The sequence below is a fragment of the Pseudopipra pipra genome, chromosome 5, assembly GCF_036250125.1.
Source record: "Pseudopipra pipra isolate bDixPip1 chromosome 5, bDixPip1.hap1, whole genome shotgun sequence".
Taxonomy (NCBI): Eukaryota; Metazoa; Chordata; class Aves; order Passeriformes; family Pipridae; genus Pseudopipra; species Pseudopipra pipra.
The window spans coordinates 262,626-281,034 of NC_087553.1; the positions used below are offsets into that span (position 1 = coordinate 262,626).

The 18,409-nt window shown below is 44.3% G+C and overlaps 1 protein-coding gene across 2 annotated transcripts in view; it reads right to left on the minus strand.

Annotated features, from left to right (window-relative positions):
* LOC135413923 (uncharacterized) overlaps positions 1-18,409 on the minus strand; it is a 193,153-nt gene that overhangs the window by 11,523 nt on the left and 163,221 nt on the right. Inside the window, exons 10-11 of one of the 2 annotated variants that reach the window (XR_010430494.1) lie at positions 10,092-17,562; positions 8,011-8,109 (exon numbers count right to left, since the gene is read on the minus strand). The gene's annotated coding sequence lies outside the window, so the exon portion shown is untranslated. Of the gene's footprint in view, positions 1-8,010; positions 8,110-10,091; positions 17,563-18,409 lie in introns of those variants that run through there. The other variant, XM_064654038.1, reaches the window with a different exon arrangement.

Sequence of the window (18,409 nt, forward strand, 5' to 3'; positions counted from 1 at the left end):
AGTCCCTCTTCTGAGCAGACAGAGCTTTAAGGCACAGCAGATCTGAGCAACGTAGTTATCAAAGCCACTAAAGCAAGCCCTAAATCCAGTTTTAGCAAACCATACAGTACTATTCTGAAGTACTCTGGGAATAGTTTCATATTACCAGCAGCTGGTTTAAAATAGTAACTGGACCATTGTGCCATCCTCTAAAATAATGATTCTATCATAACAAAAATATTTGCGTGAAGTAAACGGACATTGGGTAACTGTGGACTTTTGTCCCAACGATTGCACTGTGTGAGGCCATGTTAAAAACAAGGTGGAGAGAATACAAAACGGAGATAAAACTACTTGCACCCCTTTTCCATACTGCTGCTTAGCAGAGTATCCATTTATCCTTTGACCAAACATAAAAAGACTTATTTCTATTACCAAAAAGAGCCCCCAACCCCACCCTCCCAAACCCAAATAAACATACTTCTCCCTTATTCCTAATGCATATGACTGGTACAGGAGCTTAGTGTGTGCTGGGAACTTGAGCTGCTCACCTCCTTCCCCTATTCCCTTAGATCTGGGTCCTTTGTTTCCAGCCCTATACTGAGCCCTTCTTCAGCATCCCTCATCTGGGGCAAAGTAGCTGATTTGTCCCTATGCTCGTGCTGCCTGCCCAGCTGGCACTCACTTCTGCAGTGGGAAGAGACCACGTCAGCAGGCAAACACTACCTGTGTTTCTCTTTTCACTTGCCAATTTTAATGTAATTTCTGAGGACTTGATTTCCTTGCCGCTAATATCCCCCTGGCAATTTTGGTTGAAGTCAGGCTGTGGAGCTGCTGGGAGCACATCATCCCACTGTTCACCTAACAGGACCCAGCCTAAATGCAAGGGACAGGAGTCCCCACCACCACATGAGAAGCACAATCACCTGCTTTGGGCTGCTACAAGTTACAGCAAAAAAACACCCTATACAATTCAAAATCTGCACTTACTGCACCTAACAATTATTTTCATCACCATTACTGACAGCTTCTCTACTGGCTTTGGTGCAGCAATAACTCAAATCAATGAATGTCTCTTTGTGTGTTGAGAAATTCCATCTTTATACAGAGCACACTAAAACCTACACATTTCTCACACGAAATCCTAACTAAATGTTCTGATTTGTAAAGAGCACATAAGCGTGGTACAAATCTGCAGTTCAGCTTTGCTCTGATTTCTGATTTGTACTTCTATCTGCATACAAACACACAGGTCCAGGCGGTGTGCAGGGAGGTTGTTTCCTCAGCTGCAGCTCCAGGGGTTATTTATTGCCAGCAGTGAGGACAACGATAAACACCTGACCTCTAGTGGCAGCTGGGGGGGAGCAGGTGAGAGACTGGAAATGCGGCAAAAAGAATTGATGGAGGCGGATGCAATTGTGAAGTGGAGCCTGAACTTGCATTAGTTGCTTTGTTAGCTTTTGTTTAATTATCTTTTCTACCGAAATCTCAGTTCAGAATCCAGAATATTTTTGTTTCTCAAACTTTTCTTCAGATATATTACTAATTTTAAGAAGTGTGTGTGCCATCTTCCAAAAGAAATGCAGCAATATCCTAACAGGTTTTATATCTTCATATAGACAGTTACTGGTAAGTTTGTTGCTTTGGTTGTTTTCCCTTCATGCACACAATTATTCCACAAGCCTGTCTGGGTCCTCATTAGGCTTCATTCCTGCTCCTCACTGACACATAACATCTCTCCAGTGAAAATACACGTTCACTATTGGCACTCGGGACATCAAAGCTTTCATTCCTACTGGGCTGAAAACACAGCAGCTATTCCATAAACAAAGGTCATAACCTTTCTAATCAAGTGGTTAACCCAAATACTAAATCCCCTCCATGAGAAATAAGAGTTTTGCTTTTAGCCCCATAGGATTAAATTTCAAAGTGCTGGTGTACCCAAACTTTCTCCTAAGTAAAAAACCATTATCCGCAAGATACGGTTAAACCCACCTTTGCTCACAGCTTTGTGAGGCCTTCAGGCCACCAACAGTCTTTGGAACGGGACAGTGGCAGAGCTGCAGGACTGGAGCAGTGGCAGTCTCAAGGGGTCATTATTTTATGAGCTGGAGTTGGAGTAACTTCTGCTTATTTCCCGAGCCCAGAACAAAAATGAAGTTCCGCACGACTCAAATCCTTCTGTACGTTAAAAACAAGGCAATACAGATACATGAAGAGATGATTTCGGGGGGGGGAAACCAACTGTGGTAGCAAATATCTTACCCATTTAAATGATCAGATTAACTGGGACATAATAGGGGTAAATTTGTGTTTTCCTTACGGCTGCAAGCGCTGAGTTGAGAAAGGCATGGACCCAGTACTATACTGTTTAATTTTAATGCTTGTCATAAAAGAACCCCTTAAATTACCATAGTCATGTCTAATTATTTTTTTATGTTTGAGCCATTCATATGTCTTCTATGTAATATAAAAAAACCCTACGATATTTTCATCAAGTAGCCTCTGAGCATCTGATTTTTCTTCTGCCTGTTGAAACTAGTTCAAAATCCCCATATCTTCAAGGTGCTTTGGCACACAACTAAGATACCAACGGCTTGTCCTACACAAGATGTCTAAGTGAATTAACAAAAAACATGTGAATTTAAAGTGAATATAACTCAAACATATGTAATTTCTCTATGGACACTCATTTAGGAGTCAGCTGGCCATAATTACCTTAACTGAATTCATGCTCAAAGTGAATTAAACTGAAGTGAACTAATGGTTTATCAACATGCAAGAGACACTGTACAATAAGCTCGGTGTAAATTCACAGTTCATCGGCTGCTGGGGCTCTGACTTCCCTTGTGGAAAGGCAGTGTGCCCTCAAGGTGCCTCTGTATGAAGTAACTTAATTTTTTAGGGAAAAAAAAGCCATATATGGAGGTGTGGGCTGACTGATAGCAGGTGCAGAGGTGATTGGATTTCAGTGGTGCTATGCCTAGGAAAAAAGGTCAGCATACATCATCTGTGCAGTTGAAGTTTCTCTGCCATTTTGTGACCATAATGGCACTGCTATAGGGTCTGTTTTGAACTGGAGAAAGCCAAATAGCATTTTTGGTGTTTCCATAGCAGGGGAACAGGTCAGTTAGTACCAAGCACCTGGTGTACCATCAACTCATACTTTTATTCACTGTTCAGTAAATCACCATGGAGGAGGGCAGAGAGCCCTGAAACGTTTCTGAACGAAAACATCCAAAAGCAGTTACATACTATAAACTGACACTGTTACCCAGTTTGGTTTAACTTGACTATCTTGGTGTTAATTTTCCCCTAAATGATTTCCCACCTTTCTTTATTCATTAGATTTAACAGCATTTTCTATTGGCATAAACAGAGCCATGCAATAAGAAACATGGAAAAAGAAATATCCCTCCTTGCAGGACTCCTTCAAATATAACCAGCATCGTCAGGCAGTCTGTCACATTATTATCCAGTTAGGAAAACATGCCAGGCCTATTCATGAGCCATTCCTGCTCATTTTTCCAGGCACAGAACATTTGTGCCATAGCATGCCTTGTCAGACTTGGAGCCCTTCCAGTACCTGATGAGCATATTAACAGTGCTCCCATTCAGGGCCGGGAGCTGCCGGTTCTGTCTAATTTTAGTGGAGTTGCTATTTATAGTGGGCTGGCTGCGCTCCCTCCTGCGGCAGCCTGGCCGCTGCGGGCCTGGGGGCAGGGGATATTTGGGGCTGTTTTGGTTGGCTCACAGAGGTTCCCGGCTGTACTTTACCTGAGCCCTCCCCCGGGAGCGGCGATGCTCCACCAAAGCCCGGGGCACTGCCGGCTCCTGGCTCTCGGGGCAGGAGGGGCTGGCTGTGCCCATGACAGCTCCACTGCTGTCAGCACGGGGGGAAGCTGGGGTCAGACCTCTCTGTGCCGAACGCTTGAATTCCTTTGGCCCTGTTTCCCTGTAAGAGCACATTAATAATAACAGTAGGAACAATACCTACCTTTGCAGCACAGCACTTGGTGAGAATTTATGTGCTAACTTTGCAAGTAGCTTTAAATGCCAAAAAAGTCATGGGGAAGAGATTCTCCAACGTAGGCTTGGTGGTCAAATTTCCAGTTAAAAAGATACTTTCAGTACTTTGGATGTGTTTTAGTAATTGATAATTAATGTTTTAATAATTGATAATTTGTTCTCAGCATTTTTGGTGTGGCAGGGTGGTGGTTGAAAAATTAAATTCATCTTTTGTAAATAGAAATTGGAGTTCAGCTCATTTTAGATTTTCAAAACAAATGCTGGCCTCAGCAGGGGCAGGTTTGAGTCACAGAGTTTCAGTCCAGATTGTAACATTTTGGCTTCAAAACATCCAAAATTGATGATGTCTACTCCTGCTTTGTCTCTATATAGGCCTCTGTTATGCATAATACACATCTCCCAGATTTGTAAGAGGTGCTTGCAGGGGTTGTTTACTGTCTTTCTCATGTTGTACCTTGCTTACATAGAATACGTGTTCTGATCATCCCTCATTGTTGCTCCAATAAACAGGAAGACTTAGAAATTGGAACAGATACAACTATGAGAGCAAAAAAATCATCTTTGTACTCATCAATCGTAATTCCTAGTTAATTTGTGTATCACAACAAGAAAAGGGTACTGAACCAGCAAAGATTTTGGTTCAGCTGAAATTCACATTCAGCCTGGCTGAGATTCTTCTGAGAACTGGAAGTGAACCAGAAGAGCAGTTGAAGAAAGCAGTAACAGCATAATTCTGTGGTACACAGGACAGAAAGTATTCTTTTCCCTGCTAATCTGCAGCTGACTGCTCCACATGACAAAGTCCATGCCCCCTGGATCCAGAGGCTGTGGGCTGGCAGAGGACTGTCATTTCTCTGGTTTTCAGCGTGTTTTAGCTGCCTGGCTATATGAGTAAGAGTGTTGTCTCCATCCCTCCTCCTCCAGCTGAAAACAGATGTTCCAGGAAAACAACTGGTTCAGATGCTACTGGAGATACAGTCTGCAGTGCTGCCTGCTGATATCACAGGTAAAGCTGTCACACAGCTTTAAAAGGGCCCTAGATCAACCAGTGTTTCAGGAGTTTGAGGACGAGGTATGGTGGCTGAGGATGTGCCCTGGGTGGCACTGGCAGGGTAACACCACAACCCTCGCAGCTGCAGGCGTGCCTGGTTCTCTGGTTTAGGGATGTAGAAGGAGGGGTCACTCAGCACACAGGGGTGACACGAGTCCAGCAGGGTTCAAGCTTCCACGTCCCCAGCAGCCCCAAACATCTGCATGTGGGTAAAGCAGGTACCCATGTGCTTGGCACTACACCTGTGTCTCACTGAAAAGACAGACATCTCACCTGTGTCCCAAAACATTCAATGGGACTAGGGGGCAGCAGCCCCTCTGCCAGGTGCCCACAGCACAGGTTTTCCCTTGAGCTCTCCCCTCACGCCTCAGGCAGAACCCCTGCAGGGCTGATTCCACAGCACATCCCTGACCTACTGCCCCACGGCTCACTGCAACAGATTACTAACCCCATTCCATAATCACTAATCAATTTATACTTTTTTTAACAGACTGAATTCCTAATGCTCTGACTTAGTCACTTCTGAGAACCTCCTTCAAGCATAGCTTCTCACAGAAAACCCACCACAGTCTGAGAGACTCCCTACTCGTACAGGCTGTCAAATGTCCCTCCTTGCACCACATCAGCCTCTCTTGGTAGCCTGTCTTGTGTTGCTTTACAGTGTCTATTAAGCCAATTAGTTATATTGTCCTCACTGTTTGCATTTTACATGTTTATGCAGCCCTTTCAGAGAAAGCTGACACATTATTGCTGCTTCCATAAATTGTTGTTTCTTCCACGTGCTCTTGTGACCCATGGAGACATTATGCTGTTTTTCATTGTTTGATTCAGGCCTAATGTGATTTCTCTCCAAAATGCCTCCAGTGAAACCTAATAATATCAACACCTGTTGCTCTACACCATACAAGGGAGAGTAAAAAATCATCCGTGGTGACCAGTGACAGCAGCTTCTCCTGCCACCACCTGGTCTTAAATGAGGCCCCTAACTGAGGAGCTGATAACGCTGGGCATGGAAAGCAACGGAGACTGGTGCCCTTGGTAACAGCAAGTCTTTATGCAGGGTGTGCACAGGCACTGGATACCAGCAGTTGAGAGGCTTCTTAAGGGAAATTGAAGTCTAAATCATTTGGTGTCTCCAGGAAGAGGCCTATATATATATTTCAGATGCAAGAGCGAGAGACTGTATCACCAGATTTATATTTGTATACATAAGTTTGCTTTTGATTAGCCTTTTCCTTGGCTCTGGAGCCTACAGCATTTATTGCTGTATAATCAAGGTTTCCTGCAGTCCCTGGTTGGGATGAAATACGCTCTACACCCAGAGCACTGTTTTCAGGCCTTCAGTATTGATTCAGGGGTATTTTCTGCTTGTAGCTATGAAGTAGAAAACTATAGCTATGTTTCAGAGGTTTTGGCTGTTTCTGGATCTCTTCCACCCCAAGAAGGCAGAACATTTTCAACGTTTAGAACTGATGATATATTTCTGTTATTCTGTTATCACAGCAGTGGGGTCTGTCTTTGTGTATATAGCAAAGAGGAGTCGGTGTTCCCCTGAACTGTGAGGCACAGAGCTACAGCAAGTGCAAAAGGTTTAGTCCCTCACCTGTCCAGCAGCTGACTGTTGTTACAACATATCCTGGCCATGCTAAATAGATAGGTCTGGTTTTGTGCCCTTAAACGTGCTAAAGCCTTGGCACAGAAGCACACAGGATGATCCCTGTTCTACACATAAAGACATCACGTCCCCCTTTCTATGCTGGTGCAGTGTTTTGACCTTTCTTTATTTAAATATGCATTACACAGCCCAGCAAGAAGTGCAATACAGTTTAGGCTGTGACTTTATACTTTCATTCTATCATAAAATCTGAGTAATGTGTCCCACTGGAATGGTTATAATTGAGCACACAAATCGAGGGTGAGAGGCTCATGACAGGAAAAGCAGAATCAGAGGAACATCTTCACGACTCTTGCATAAGCCGAGTACATTTTATTATAGAGGCAAGGAGACACAATGCAAAAATTACTAACTAGTAAACTAACTGATTACCCCTAGCAAAGTCTGCTGTTAGCTCAGACTGCTTTCAGCTGCAAGTCTAACCCTGGCCAAACTGGGGGACCCCCACAAATACAGCAGCTTTATCTCCACAATGTTCCTCTCAAGCCAAGTCACTCCTGCAAAGAAAACCTACCAAAGAGAAAACCATCCAAAGGAAAGCAAGTGCAGCACTGTGACAGCTTCTTGCCAAAACTCTTTCAAACCGGTGCTCCTGCCATAAAAAAAACCCCTTCACAACTTCTAAACTTAACTGAAAAAGTCCTTTCAAAAAATGAGACTCTGTCCTTCCAAGGATCCATCCTTAGCTGAGACAGGAGTGCTACATACACTGTGCTCATCCCCATGTGCCCCTCACACTCTGACAGCTCAATGAGCTGCCCAGGGCACCACAGCACATTCCACATCTCCAGTGGTAACCACAACAGCCTGGGCAAAAGCAGCTCTTCTTGATCACTTCAAATCTGCCCTTCTCTAGGCCTGTTACTGCATGAGGCAGGATCTAGTTGTTCCTGCTCACCTTTTCCACACCATCAATAGGGAAAGACTAAGATGAGAACAACCACTTAGCAAAACCACAGGATCTCCTGATGAGGCAAGTCATCAGAACAACACTGAGGACAAAAGGAGGTAGCGTGTTCATATTGTACCAGGTCTTGCCATACGTCACTTTATCAGTGCTACAGCTTATTCAAAAGACACAAGAACTGCCTGATTTAGATGTTACACTAAAGACATGCTGTAGTGTTAATGTTTCCAAAAGCTATTGGTTTTGATGTCATGATAAACAGCACATACTGTGAGGACATAAGCATGAGAAATTCAGTAATGAGTTGAAAAACAGCTGGGGAACACAAAGGTCCCAAGGCTAGTGGGAGGAAAAAGTGACATCACTCACCCTCCTGTGGACGCCACTTTGAAGGAGACCAGATATCTCAGGAGAAGCCCCACAGTGGTGACCTCCTTGGGCAAAGCCCAGGCTTTCAGGAGCTGGCACCTGGGAAAGAAACGGCAGCAGCAGTGGGTGACAGAGCAGAGCAACAAACCTCCTCCAAATTATGTCCAGCAACTAGTTTGTCTTTAACCATAACCTGTGCTAAAAGAAAGAGGTGCCGCTAACTTCATGAACACGAATCACCTCTGAACTCAGTCAAGCAAATCTGCCTGCAGAAGAGGAGGCAGTTTTGTGTTGACTGTCAATGCTGATGTCTGTCTTACAGGAGTCCAGACTTGTAAGGAAAAGGTGCTTCAAATGCGGACTAGTAGCCTCTCAAATTCCCAAAGAGCATCTAAGGACTGGCCTGGTTTAACTTCCCTTGCTCTAGAAAGGGCCTACAATGGGACCAGCAACAAGCAGCAGGAGAACTGGAGAGGATGTTGCTCCGAAAATTTAGAAGAGCAGATGAATTATTATCTGAACTGTTGTGTGCCTTTCAAAAAGAACATTTCCCCTCCCCACCCGCCAAATAAACTCACCAAACACCCCAGGCCATGGGAGCCTTGCTATAGCCCTAGGCTGTAATCAGAGGGAAGACAAATTTCTTTCCTCAGACAGAGAGATAATGATAATAAATCTGAATGAAAGGGAGCACACCAGACCTTGTCTTACTACTGGAGGGAATGATACTGTAGCTGGAGGGCATTACTGCCCTGACCTAGGAGAAAAAAACTCCTGTTCCTGGCTTCTGGTTCAAGACCAGGATGTCAGCAGCAGGCACTGGCTCAGGAGTCAGCTGTTGGCTGTAATTACAGCTTCCCTCCCTCCTGGCAGCTGTTCGGATGTGCAGCCCGACCCAGAGTGTTCAGTGCAGGTCCCACAGGTGACTCCGTGCAGCTCTCCCTGTGCTCCAGCCATCCTGCACCTGGGGCAAGGGCTCACTTTATTCATCTGCAGGGGAAGGGCAGGGCCTGTATTTTTCCTCTGTTCTACAGTTTAGGAATAATTGATAATGCTGTAGAGTAGAATTGCTTACAGCACTTCTTTCCTTGTCCCTCATTCCTACCAATGAAATTAGGCATAGCTTTTGCTCCATGTCTCCCTGAAAGACAAAGGATTCTCCTTCAGCACCAAAAGCAGACGAGCTCTGCCAGGTTGATGCCTCAGCAAGAGATGGCACAAGACAGAAAGCCTGCTCGGATCAGTGTGGGGTTCCTACCTACCCTGAGGCTGTGTGTCTTTCTGGCACTTTGTCTAAAATTCATTTAATTCACCAATGGCATTTTAGGATTTCCTACATGTGCTAAATTGTAATAAATGACATCCGCTGATGGCAAAGAGGATTATGGAGGGTAGGGCTGCCTGAGACAGCCAAAATCCACTGGAGATTGAAAAGGTGTGAGCAGTAAATAAAAGGAAATCCTGGATCACCGTATAGTGTTCAGCTCCCACACTTTGACCTCCTTTGGTCCCTTCTATATTTTGTTAAGATCGTATTTCTTTATGTGCTGCCTGGCTTAAAAGCCATCATAAATCTGTGGCGTGCAGTAAGAATAACAGGGAAGGCACCGTGTAATACAAGGGGCTCTAATTCCATCCCAGGCACTCAGAGGGAGCTGTAAATCAAGTGTGGAGAAGCTTTAGACCGGAGAAGTGGGGCCAGGGCTGGGAAGGCAGCCACAGCCTGGCCCCATCCGCCCTCGGGCTGAGCCCACCTTCCTCACCGGGGAGGGGAACAGCCTTCCTTCCCCTGCTGTGCTGCAGGGAAGGGGCTCACCCTGCCCCACAGCCCATGCCCTCTGCCCTGGCCCTCCTGGGCTCCAGTTCTGTCCCTCCCTCAGCCATCAGGGGACCTAAACTAAGGAGAAACTCTAAGTATCCAGTGAGTAACATATCCTCCGTGTTGCTGCTGCTGAAAAGCATGGTCTGCTGCCAACCCAGAGCACAAAAAAACCACCAAAAAAGAGTTCTTACAGTTCTTTGGCCTTGAACAGTGGCAAAACTACTTAAAGTACTTTTTGGGGAAAAGTGCCCCTACCTACCTTTGGGGGAATAACCTGTGGGATGAGCCACACGGTTCGTGTACCACGGCTTGGAGCACAGCCCAGGCGTCGCTCACGTCGAGGTGTTTGCCTCCCCGCCATCATCTGTAAAAACCAAGTCACACCTGCTTGGCCCACACGGGGCCAAACCACAGCCTGTCTCCCAGCTGCCCCAGAGCTGTCTCCCAGTCCTGCCAAGGAGCTGGGGCAGGACCAGCCCTCCCAGAGCCATCTGAGCTGCCTGTGAGCTCACCTACTCACCCAGCTCACGCGGACGCAGCTCCGCCACTGGAAACCTGGGAAGAGCTTGAGCTGGGGATATACTGTCACATTCAAAACAAGAAAATCTTTTTCCTTGCTCTAGTGTGAAAAAGCCTAACCCTGAAGTGGAGGCTTTCTGAGGTAGACTTTTCTAATACTCGTTTTACTCAAGTTTTGATAAAAAATGTGAATGATCACTTTTTCTTTTTTCTGCCAGACAGTAGAACGTGATGAATGTCTGAAATGTAATGTATTTATAAGGTTTCTTTGTGCTACAGTTAAAACCTATTAAGCTTTGGAAAAGCTGAATTGCAAAGGGGAATGAAATGGAAACTTATTTGTCCATTTGAACTTCCAAACTCAGATTTGGTACGACGGGGAAATAAAAGGTGAATCATTGAATCCTGGGCCATCAATCATTTCATTTTACCCATGGTAAACAGGAGAAGAAGGGAGAGAAAAAGAAAATACAACCAAAGTTGTGAACATGTTGAAACTTCAGGGGAAATAAGTTACCATGTGGTAACCATGGGTATCCTACACCGAACCTCAGCAGAGGTCACCAGAACAAGCCAGCGAGCCAAACCTAAATAAAAATAGGGCCTATGGGATTGCCCATCTGATTTTCACACAGTCACTGCTGCAACACCATTTGTCAAGCTCGCAGGGTAGTTTATTACCAGATGTGAGAGAGACAGTACCAAACCCAGGCTGAAGCCAGAGAGAAGAGCATGTATGCTTCACAAGGGAATAATCTGCCCAGGAAGGTCTGTAAAGTCCAGCATCCCACTGAAACCTCCCAGATCCCCCAGTGCTGCAAACTGTGTTTTAACAGTTCCACAAGTGAGATGTTTTTGTCATCGAAAGCGAGATGTTAAAAGGACCTGTCTTGCTGTGTAAAGGAAGGATTAAACTGCCTTTTCTCCTATTTTTGGGTATATTTTGCATGTGGGAGAACAAGTTCTATGTGTGCAACCAAACCCATCACCTTGCTGTTATGTTCCCCTTCTTCCACAGATTTATGGTGTAAGTTCATGTTCTCAAAATATCTTTAATGGACCCAACATTTTCTGTCCATGGATTTCCAGGTGCAGTTTGTGCCTCTTAGATAGCAGAGAATTCGCTTTGGGGGTCATTAAAAGTCATGAAATGAGCCTGCTTATGAGAAACTAAGGGACCAGTCTGGTTTTGGGTTTTTAGTTCTCATTCTTGATTTTCACTGTTACAGCTTTTTACTTGCAACATCAAGCCTACCTGCTGAAGAAGCCACGTGACTCATCTGGTACTATTTGTAAAACACTGTAAGATTCCTGAGGGAGGGGGAAGTTGAACAAAACCAATGCATTGCTAGTAAAATCTGCTGCACTCAGATGTCAAGGAAATACAAACATCCTGAATGCAACTTTGCAGCATTTTTGGAATCACTTCCCAAAATACCTTCATTCCATTCAAATGAATCAGAAACAAAACAGATTGAGAGCAGACAAACTTTGAAATAATTAAAAATTCTTTAATTCAATTTTTCATGATAAAGACTTTTAAAAGGATAATTATTTTGCAGGCAGTTACTAAAAATCTACATTTAAAATCTAAATGTAGAGCAATTAGCGACAGGATAACAACAACTGTATCTAGACTTACTTTGCTGTCTCAGAATACGTCTCAGTACATTTTAGCTCTCATTTCTCTGTGAATTAAGACACTGGTGTTGTTATGCTGCTTATCAGGGAAGGCAGTAGGTTGTATAGTTATCTCCTGATTGGGGCAAAATCACTACCCTGAAACCACACAACCTACTACCTCATCCTGTTAGAGCATCATGCACATCTTCTGAAGGAAACCACCATTTCACCATTTGCACACACGTCCTATCCCACCCACTTGTGTAACTGTGGCCTGCTGACCCTTCCTCACAGTTCTACTGCAAGTCAGTCAGCATGGGTGAGGTGACTCCAGAGACATCACAACTGCAGTGCAAACACTGTCCCTCCCAAATTAGCAATATGTAACAAAAAGCAAGTGAAATCAGGACCCAAAACTGATTAAAGAGATCTCTCACTTAGGGCTCAAGCATTTACCAGTTCCGGGGCAGAACACGAGGACTGGAAGATATCCTCTTTGGGTTTTGTCCACCTCGCCCCTCTGCAGTTTCTCAAACAGCCGACACAAAGTGGATTTAAGTAGCTGCTGACTCCAAAGTGGCATTTTCTGTTGGCCATGGACACAAATGCCAGAAGGCAAAGGAGAAGTGGGTCAGCTGTTTCCAGAGGGCCACTCTCACGGCAGCGCAGGAACGCTGGCCATGAGCAAGTCCCCTGCAGACTGGGAAAAGGGCTCACTCACAGCCCACCTTCTCTGAGAAAACCACAGAAAGGAAATGGCTTTTGGGCCTGAATGGGAAATAGAGGAATCTAAACACTGTAAGGACATTTGTGCACAAGAGCCAAACGCAATGTACAGACAGAGCCAGGGAATGTTACAGTTGCAAAATCTCTGTGTTGTCTTTCAAAGGCACATCCAGCGCTGGTATCACAGCCACTTCAGGAAAGACAGTAGATTGTATAGTTATGTGACAGGCAGGGCATAGCCCTAAAACTATACAACCTACTACCTCACCCCAAAGGACAGTCAGACTCTGATCAGATGAAGCACAAGCTGTATTCCCAGACAGCTGGATTGCTTGGTGACAACCTAGAAGACAAAAAGCTCTGGAGACAAATATTAGCAGTCTTGAATTTGAAACAGTTTGCTATATACCAGACAACATTCTGCTTAATGAGCTCTAGTTTCATGTTTGAAATGTTTAATAGATTTGCAACTTGTGAAGTCATGTCAGTGACAAGATACACGAGGGAAAGAGGATACAGCATTCATTTTTAATAACTGCACTTGTGTACTTCCAACTCTGACACAACTGTATCCTATCAAACCAGTCTGTCACTCTGGGAACAGGCACTGCTGTGACTCAGAGAGAGGATACTGACTTAGAGGGATTGTACAGCATGCTCCTAGATATTCCTCTATTATCCTAATGGGGAAGAGCTGAGGCTCTCTAACTGAATTTCCCAAATCCCACATGAGTAAATCCCTAAGACTGAACAAAGGATTTCTCAAGACTGTGAGGAACTGTTGTGGCCTACTCAAACACCTCCCTAGTCCTGACTGAGCATAACCCAGCTCTGAATTGAGCACCAGACCAACAGACCCTGCTGGACCACATACACCTTGCTCAGGGGGGTTAGCAGAGCTGCCACTACAGCACCAACTACTGTCACCTCAAACCTGTGCTGCAGTTTGAGGGGGTTGTTATTCCCCACCACATGGTTTGACGGACAACACATTCAGGGCAGATCTAAAGAAGTGGAAATCTGAGGAATCAGTCAGTATTGTAGTATAAATACTGCTTAAATAAATAAGTAAACCTTTAAAGTAAAAGGTACCACATAATTCAATCAGCTAACTTCCCTTTTGCTAAGTCAACCAAGGAACACAATAACTGATGCACCCATCAGCCCCGTACAGAGAAAGGAAAGCAGATCTTACCCCGAAGGTCACACTGCAGGGGACTGAAGCCATCTGCCCTGGCTTTCAGCATCACTGATGTGGGGACCTGAAAAGAGAGGAGCAAGACAAAACACACCCATCTCAATGGCATTTTGCTGCACACTGAAACAATTATAAGGTGGGAGAGAGCACAGGGAAAAGCCGAGAGCAGCTTCCTGCTCGAGGAGAACCATGCACAGCACCAGCTTTCCCATTCACTTTTACTACCACAGTTCCACTATGGCCCGGGGCAGGACCCTGACTCAAAAGAGACAGGCAAGAGGAAAGTAGAGTGAAAAGAACAGATTTTTTTGGATTGACTTGAGTGTTAAAAGCATTGGAGAGACAGGCAGAGAGAGGCATTAGCTCCTTCAAGGAACAAACACTTTTAAATGAAGCAGAGAAGGAAGGAGAATGCAGATGTCTGACCAAATTAGATATCAATGTGCTAACTATAAAAGCCTGTACCATCAATGTCAAAGATCATTTCACTGCAGGGGCCTGAGACCATGTGCAGAAAGAGGTCACTGGTTGCTGGGAGCTGCAGGACTGGTGTGACTCTGACCACGCTGAGGTCACTGTGGTGGAGGAAACACTGTCCAACCCCGTATTTCACACCTTGGAACCTCAATGCCCTTGTAGGCCAAACAGGATACACACTGTAATATTCTTTGTAGGCCACACTGAAGGAACAGCTTCAGAGATTTCAATATCTCACCCATGTCAACTGTGCATGACTGGTAGCAGAAGCCACTCCCTGACCACTGTCAAAGAAATCCTTTGGGAAAGCTCTCCAGCAGAAAGCCTGACAGTCTTCTCTATGTATGTTTTAAAGTCAATTGCTCTCAGAATAATCCTCTGAAAAACACCCTACCCCGTGCCTCTGGTTCTTAGATAAAATATTTAAAAATAAACATCATCTTTGTGCATGCAGTCAGAGACCTCAGTATTCTTCCTAAGAGCCAAGAACTTGCATTGGAGCTTTGGCTAAAATTCTGTGCCATTGCAGCAACCTGTGAGTTGTGCAGTCACCTCTCAGGAAGTGCTTTCTGTGTAAAATAAACCCTATGCTTATATCAACAGAACCATATTACATAACATAATTGGAGGAAAGCTGTGCATTGTGTGATTGACTTCACAGTGACACTTTTGTAAGCATTTACTTTGAAGTGGAAGGATTAAAACAACAAAACTTCTCAGAGTAGCAACTCTTTATGCTGGATGGCACAGCGAAACCAGTTCAAAGGACCAGTCTGGCACTAAAAGGATGATTCACAGTAGTGAAAAGCCCAAACTACCCCCCAGACCCAACCAACTCCAACAACAGGGAATTCTGGATGAAGAACCTACACTTACAGCTGATTCCAGAGACTCTAAGAAGAAAGATAGATCCAAATAGTGGCAAGCTTCTGGAAACCCTGAGTATGTTCCGGGGATTTCACTGCCTGTCTTTAATATATCTGGACTTCACTTTCAGTTTCAGGTGCAGTGCTAGGTGAGAGAGCTAAAAATATTCACCCTGTTGAAAAAAAGGTGAACTTTTATTAACCATTTCTAAAGGATGCTCTTATTTGCTGTGATAACGATCTTAAAGACTCTTTTCTCTAGGTGCAGCTGATGTAATGTTGCCTTAATATATATTTTCCCACAAAAATAGTAGTTTGCTAATTCATAAAGATATTGAGATAATTATTTGTAAAGTACCATAAACTCTGTGTAATACTATTTTCTTAAGGTCTGTTATTATGGGTATTAGTAATACTCATTAGCAGACAAAACCAGAAAAGAATGTGTTTTATCCAATACCTAAAATTAATTAGTCTTCTGCTCTCACATGCTGCTCATAAACTTATTTTAATTGACTTAGATCACCAAACAAGGATGAACTTTAAAATACTTAATGAAAGAAAAATGCATGTTCATTTTCCTTCTATGAAGACGACAGGCACAAGAAATAACTATCTGGCAAGAGTTATGCTTCTAGTTTAACAACTGTTTAATACTAGGAAAAATATGACATTTCCATATTCCAACTCTCACTGCTCACTGAAAAATGTCTTGGAACTGATGTTAATAAGTACCTCGACAGTCACTTTTAAAAAGGCACAGGGCCAACCAAGTCTGCTATTTCTGTGGTGTTACAGGGAAGCAGACAGTTTTAAAGCAGGGTTGTTATATAATTAAAAGCCTTACTAATGAACAGGCTCTTGGACAGCACAGAACAACCATTTTGCGATCTCTGAGCACCTTCCACCCAAAGCCTCCGGAGGATTTCCAAAGGCTGAGTGTCCCTGGGCTCCCAGGAGGAAGGGAATGCCGTGTGCTCTCAAGGGCACTGTGATCCCACAGCAGGGGAGAAGAGGGCCTGGAGCCCCTGCAAGGTGGGGACATTCCCCAGCAAGGGGTGAGGCTGGATGCAGGACAGGTCAGAGCTATCCAGTCCCTCTCCATGTAACAACTACCTTGGCTTCCCAAGTGGTGCAGTCACCACTCTGCTCCCACAGACTGAAAATGTCACCAACGTTTGCTGGAAGAGCACTGTGGGGCCAATGGCTGAGGATCTGCTGTGGTGGGTGCTGCAGCCAAGGGGAGCTTTGACAAATTCAACAGGGCCTGGATCAGGCAGCAAACTGAATGGCCACAGCTTTCTTTCTGGGCAGGACTGTGCCAGAGCAGTATCATGGCAAGGAACTTCCCTGGAGATTTTACATAGAAATTTCTTGGTGGAGGGAAGGATTCGGTTTCCTTAGATCTGTGTATGACAAACTCCACACACAGTGTTTTAAAATATATTTTTAGCTGAATATAACAAAAATGACACACTGCCTTGCATCTTCAAGAGGTAAAAAATATTCTACAAAGACAGATGCTGCGATGCCTGTGAAGTACAACATGTATCGTGTCTTACCATCACTTAAATATGGCTGCTCCTAAAATGGCAAACAACAGCTCTTTGCCCAGTTGTGAAACTTTCTGTAATTTAATGATACAGGACAGATTCTGTCAGAACTTCAGGCAGGCACAATGGGAAAAACTCACAGGACTGAGCCTGCACAGCCTCCTCCTCCATTCTGAGGAGGTGCCCAGGATTTCCTCCAGGCTGGCTCGGGGCTGGGTGTACATCGACGGTGTTCTGCACCATCACAGGCACCTTCTATATGTGTGTGCTGGGCATTCTATGGCCCTACTGCTCTGAATTGCCTTGCAAGTCAAACAGATGCTTCAAAACAGAATGCATTAGGGAAAAGACAGTTTGCCATCAAAAACACACCTAATATTTCTTGGATGTGGGATCATGTCTTCTGCTTATGCAAACTGCAGTATCTACATGGACAAAACTGTTATTTTTCTATTGCACTCATTTCTGCTATTTTTGCTTATGTACTACTCTGAATGCTAAAAAAGCCATGAAAGCTGGTATTCCAGAGGATGATGAAACACTCAATACCTCAAAACTTCCACTAACACAGAAATTACACCAGGGCTGCTCTGTAGGTCACACTTGTGTTCCTAAGCAAACCAACATTTCAGGAGATACATGGTTAAAAAACAAACTTCAAAAGTTTATTACTCACTGCATCCCTGAGGTCTCCAAGGCAGAGGTGAGGACCACCAGATCCTAATGCCCAGAAATCAGGGTGAGGCCACAGTCCAGGGGAGATGAAACCTGTGTGCAAATGGAGAATCCACTGGGTAAGTGAGGTGCATCTTGTGAAAAACAAATGTTACAAGTACTCTTGATATCTTCCCATGTGTAAAAGCAAGTGCAAGGGCTGGATTACCTGTGAGATGAGCCCAGTAAGAGAAGATGAAGCTGTGACAAATTAGGAATTTTTTTTGTTAGGGAAGGAGCAAAGAGAATATGTCAGTTCTATTTTCTCTTGGCAGTCAGAGATAGGAAGAAGCAAAGGGGCATAGAACACCTCTCAGAGTAAGCATTTGCCACACATTCATCAGTTATCTCCACGCTCTCAGGAGGATTGTACTGACACAGATCACACTAAAATGAAACATTAATCCTGACCCCCCAAATATTCACTCATGTCAGGATGCTGAGCAATGGCCCATGTTTTTGAAAGAGTTGGACTCACTTAACTCAGCTGACATGACACAAAGCTGAACACTTCAATGGAGCACCCTTATCTTTGGTTTGATATGCAGTGTCCAGCTCCTCCAAACTGCACCTTCCCCACATCCCCTCAAACCCCATGAAAACAAAAAGCTGGGCACAGTCACTGATGCAGAGAGCAGTCACGATCACAGTCATCCAGTCTCTCCAGCTAAATACTGACATCTCACAAGCAATATCTGAGTAGTGGTTTTAATTATTTTTGGATGGAAACCCCCTTTGCTATATAGAGAATCTTAAAAAAGCCCTCTGAATTTTAAGGCAAGCAGATTTCACTTTTTAGTATGTGCAATTCATACAGTGTCACACCTAGCCTGTGTGACACCGCCGAGGAAGTGTTATTTATTTCAGTTCAGGACAGAAACCAGTAACTAGAGTCGCATCT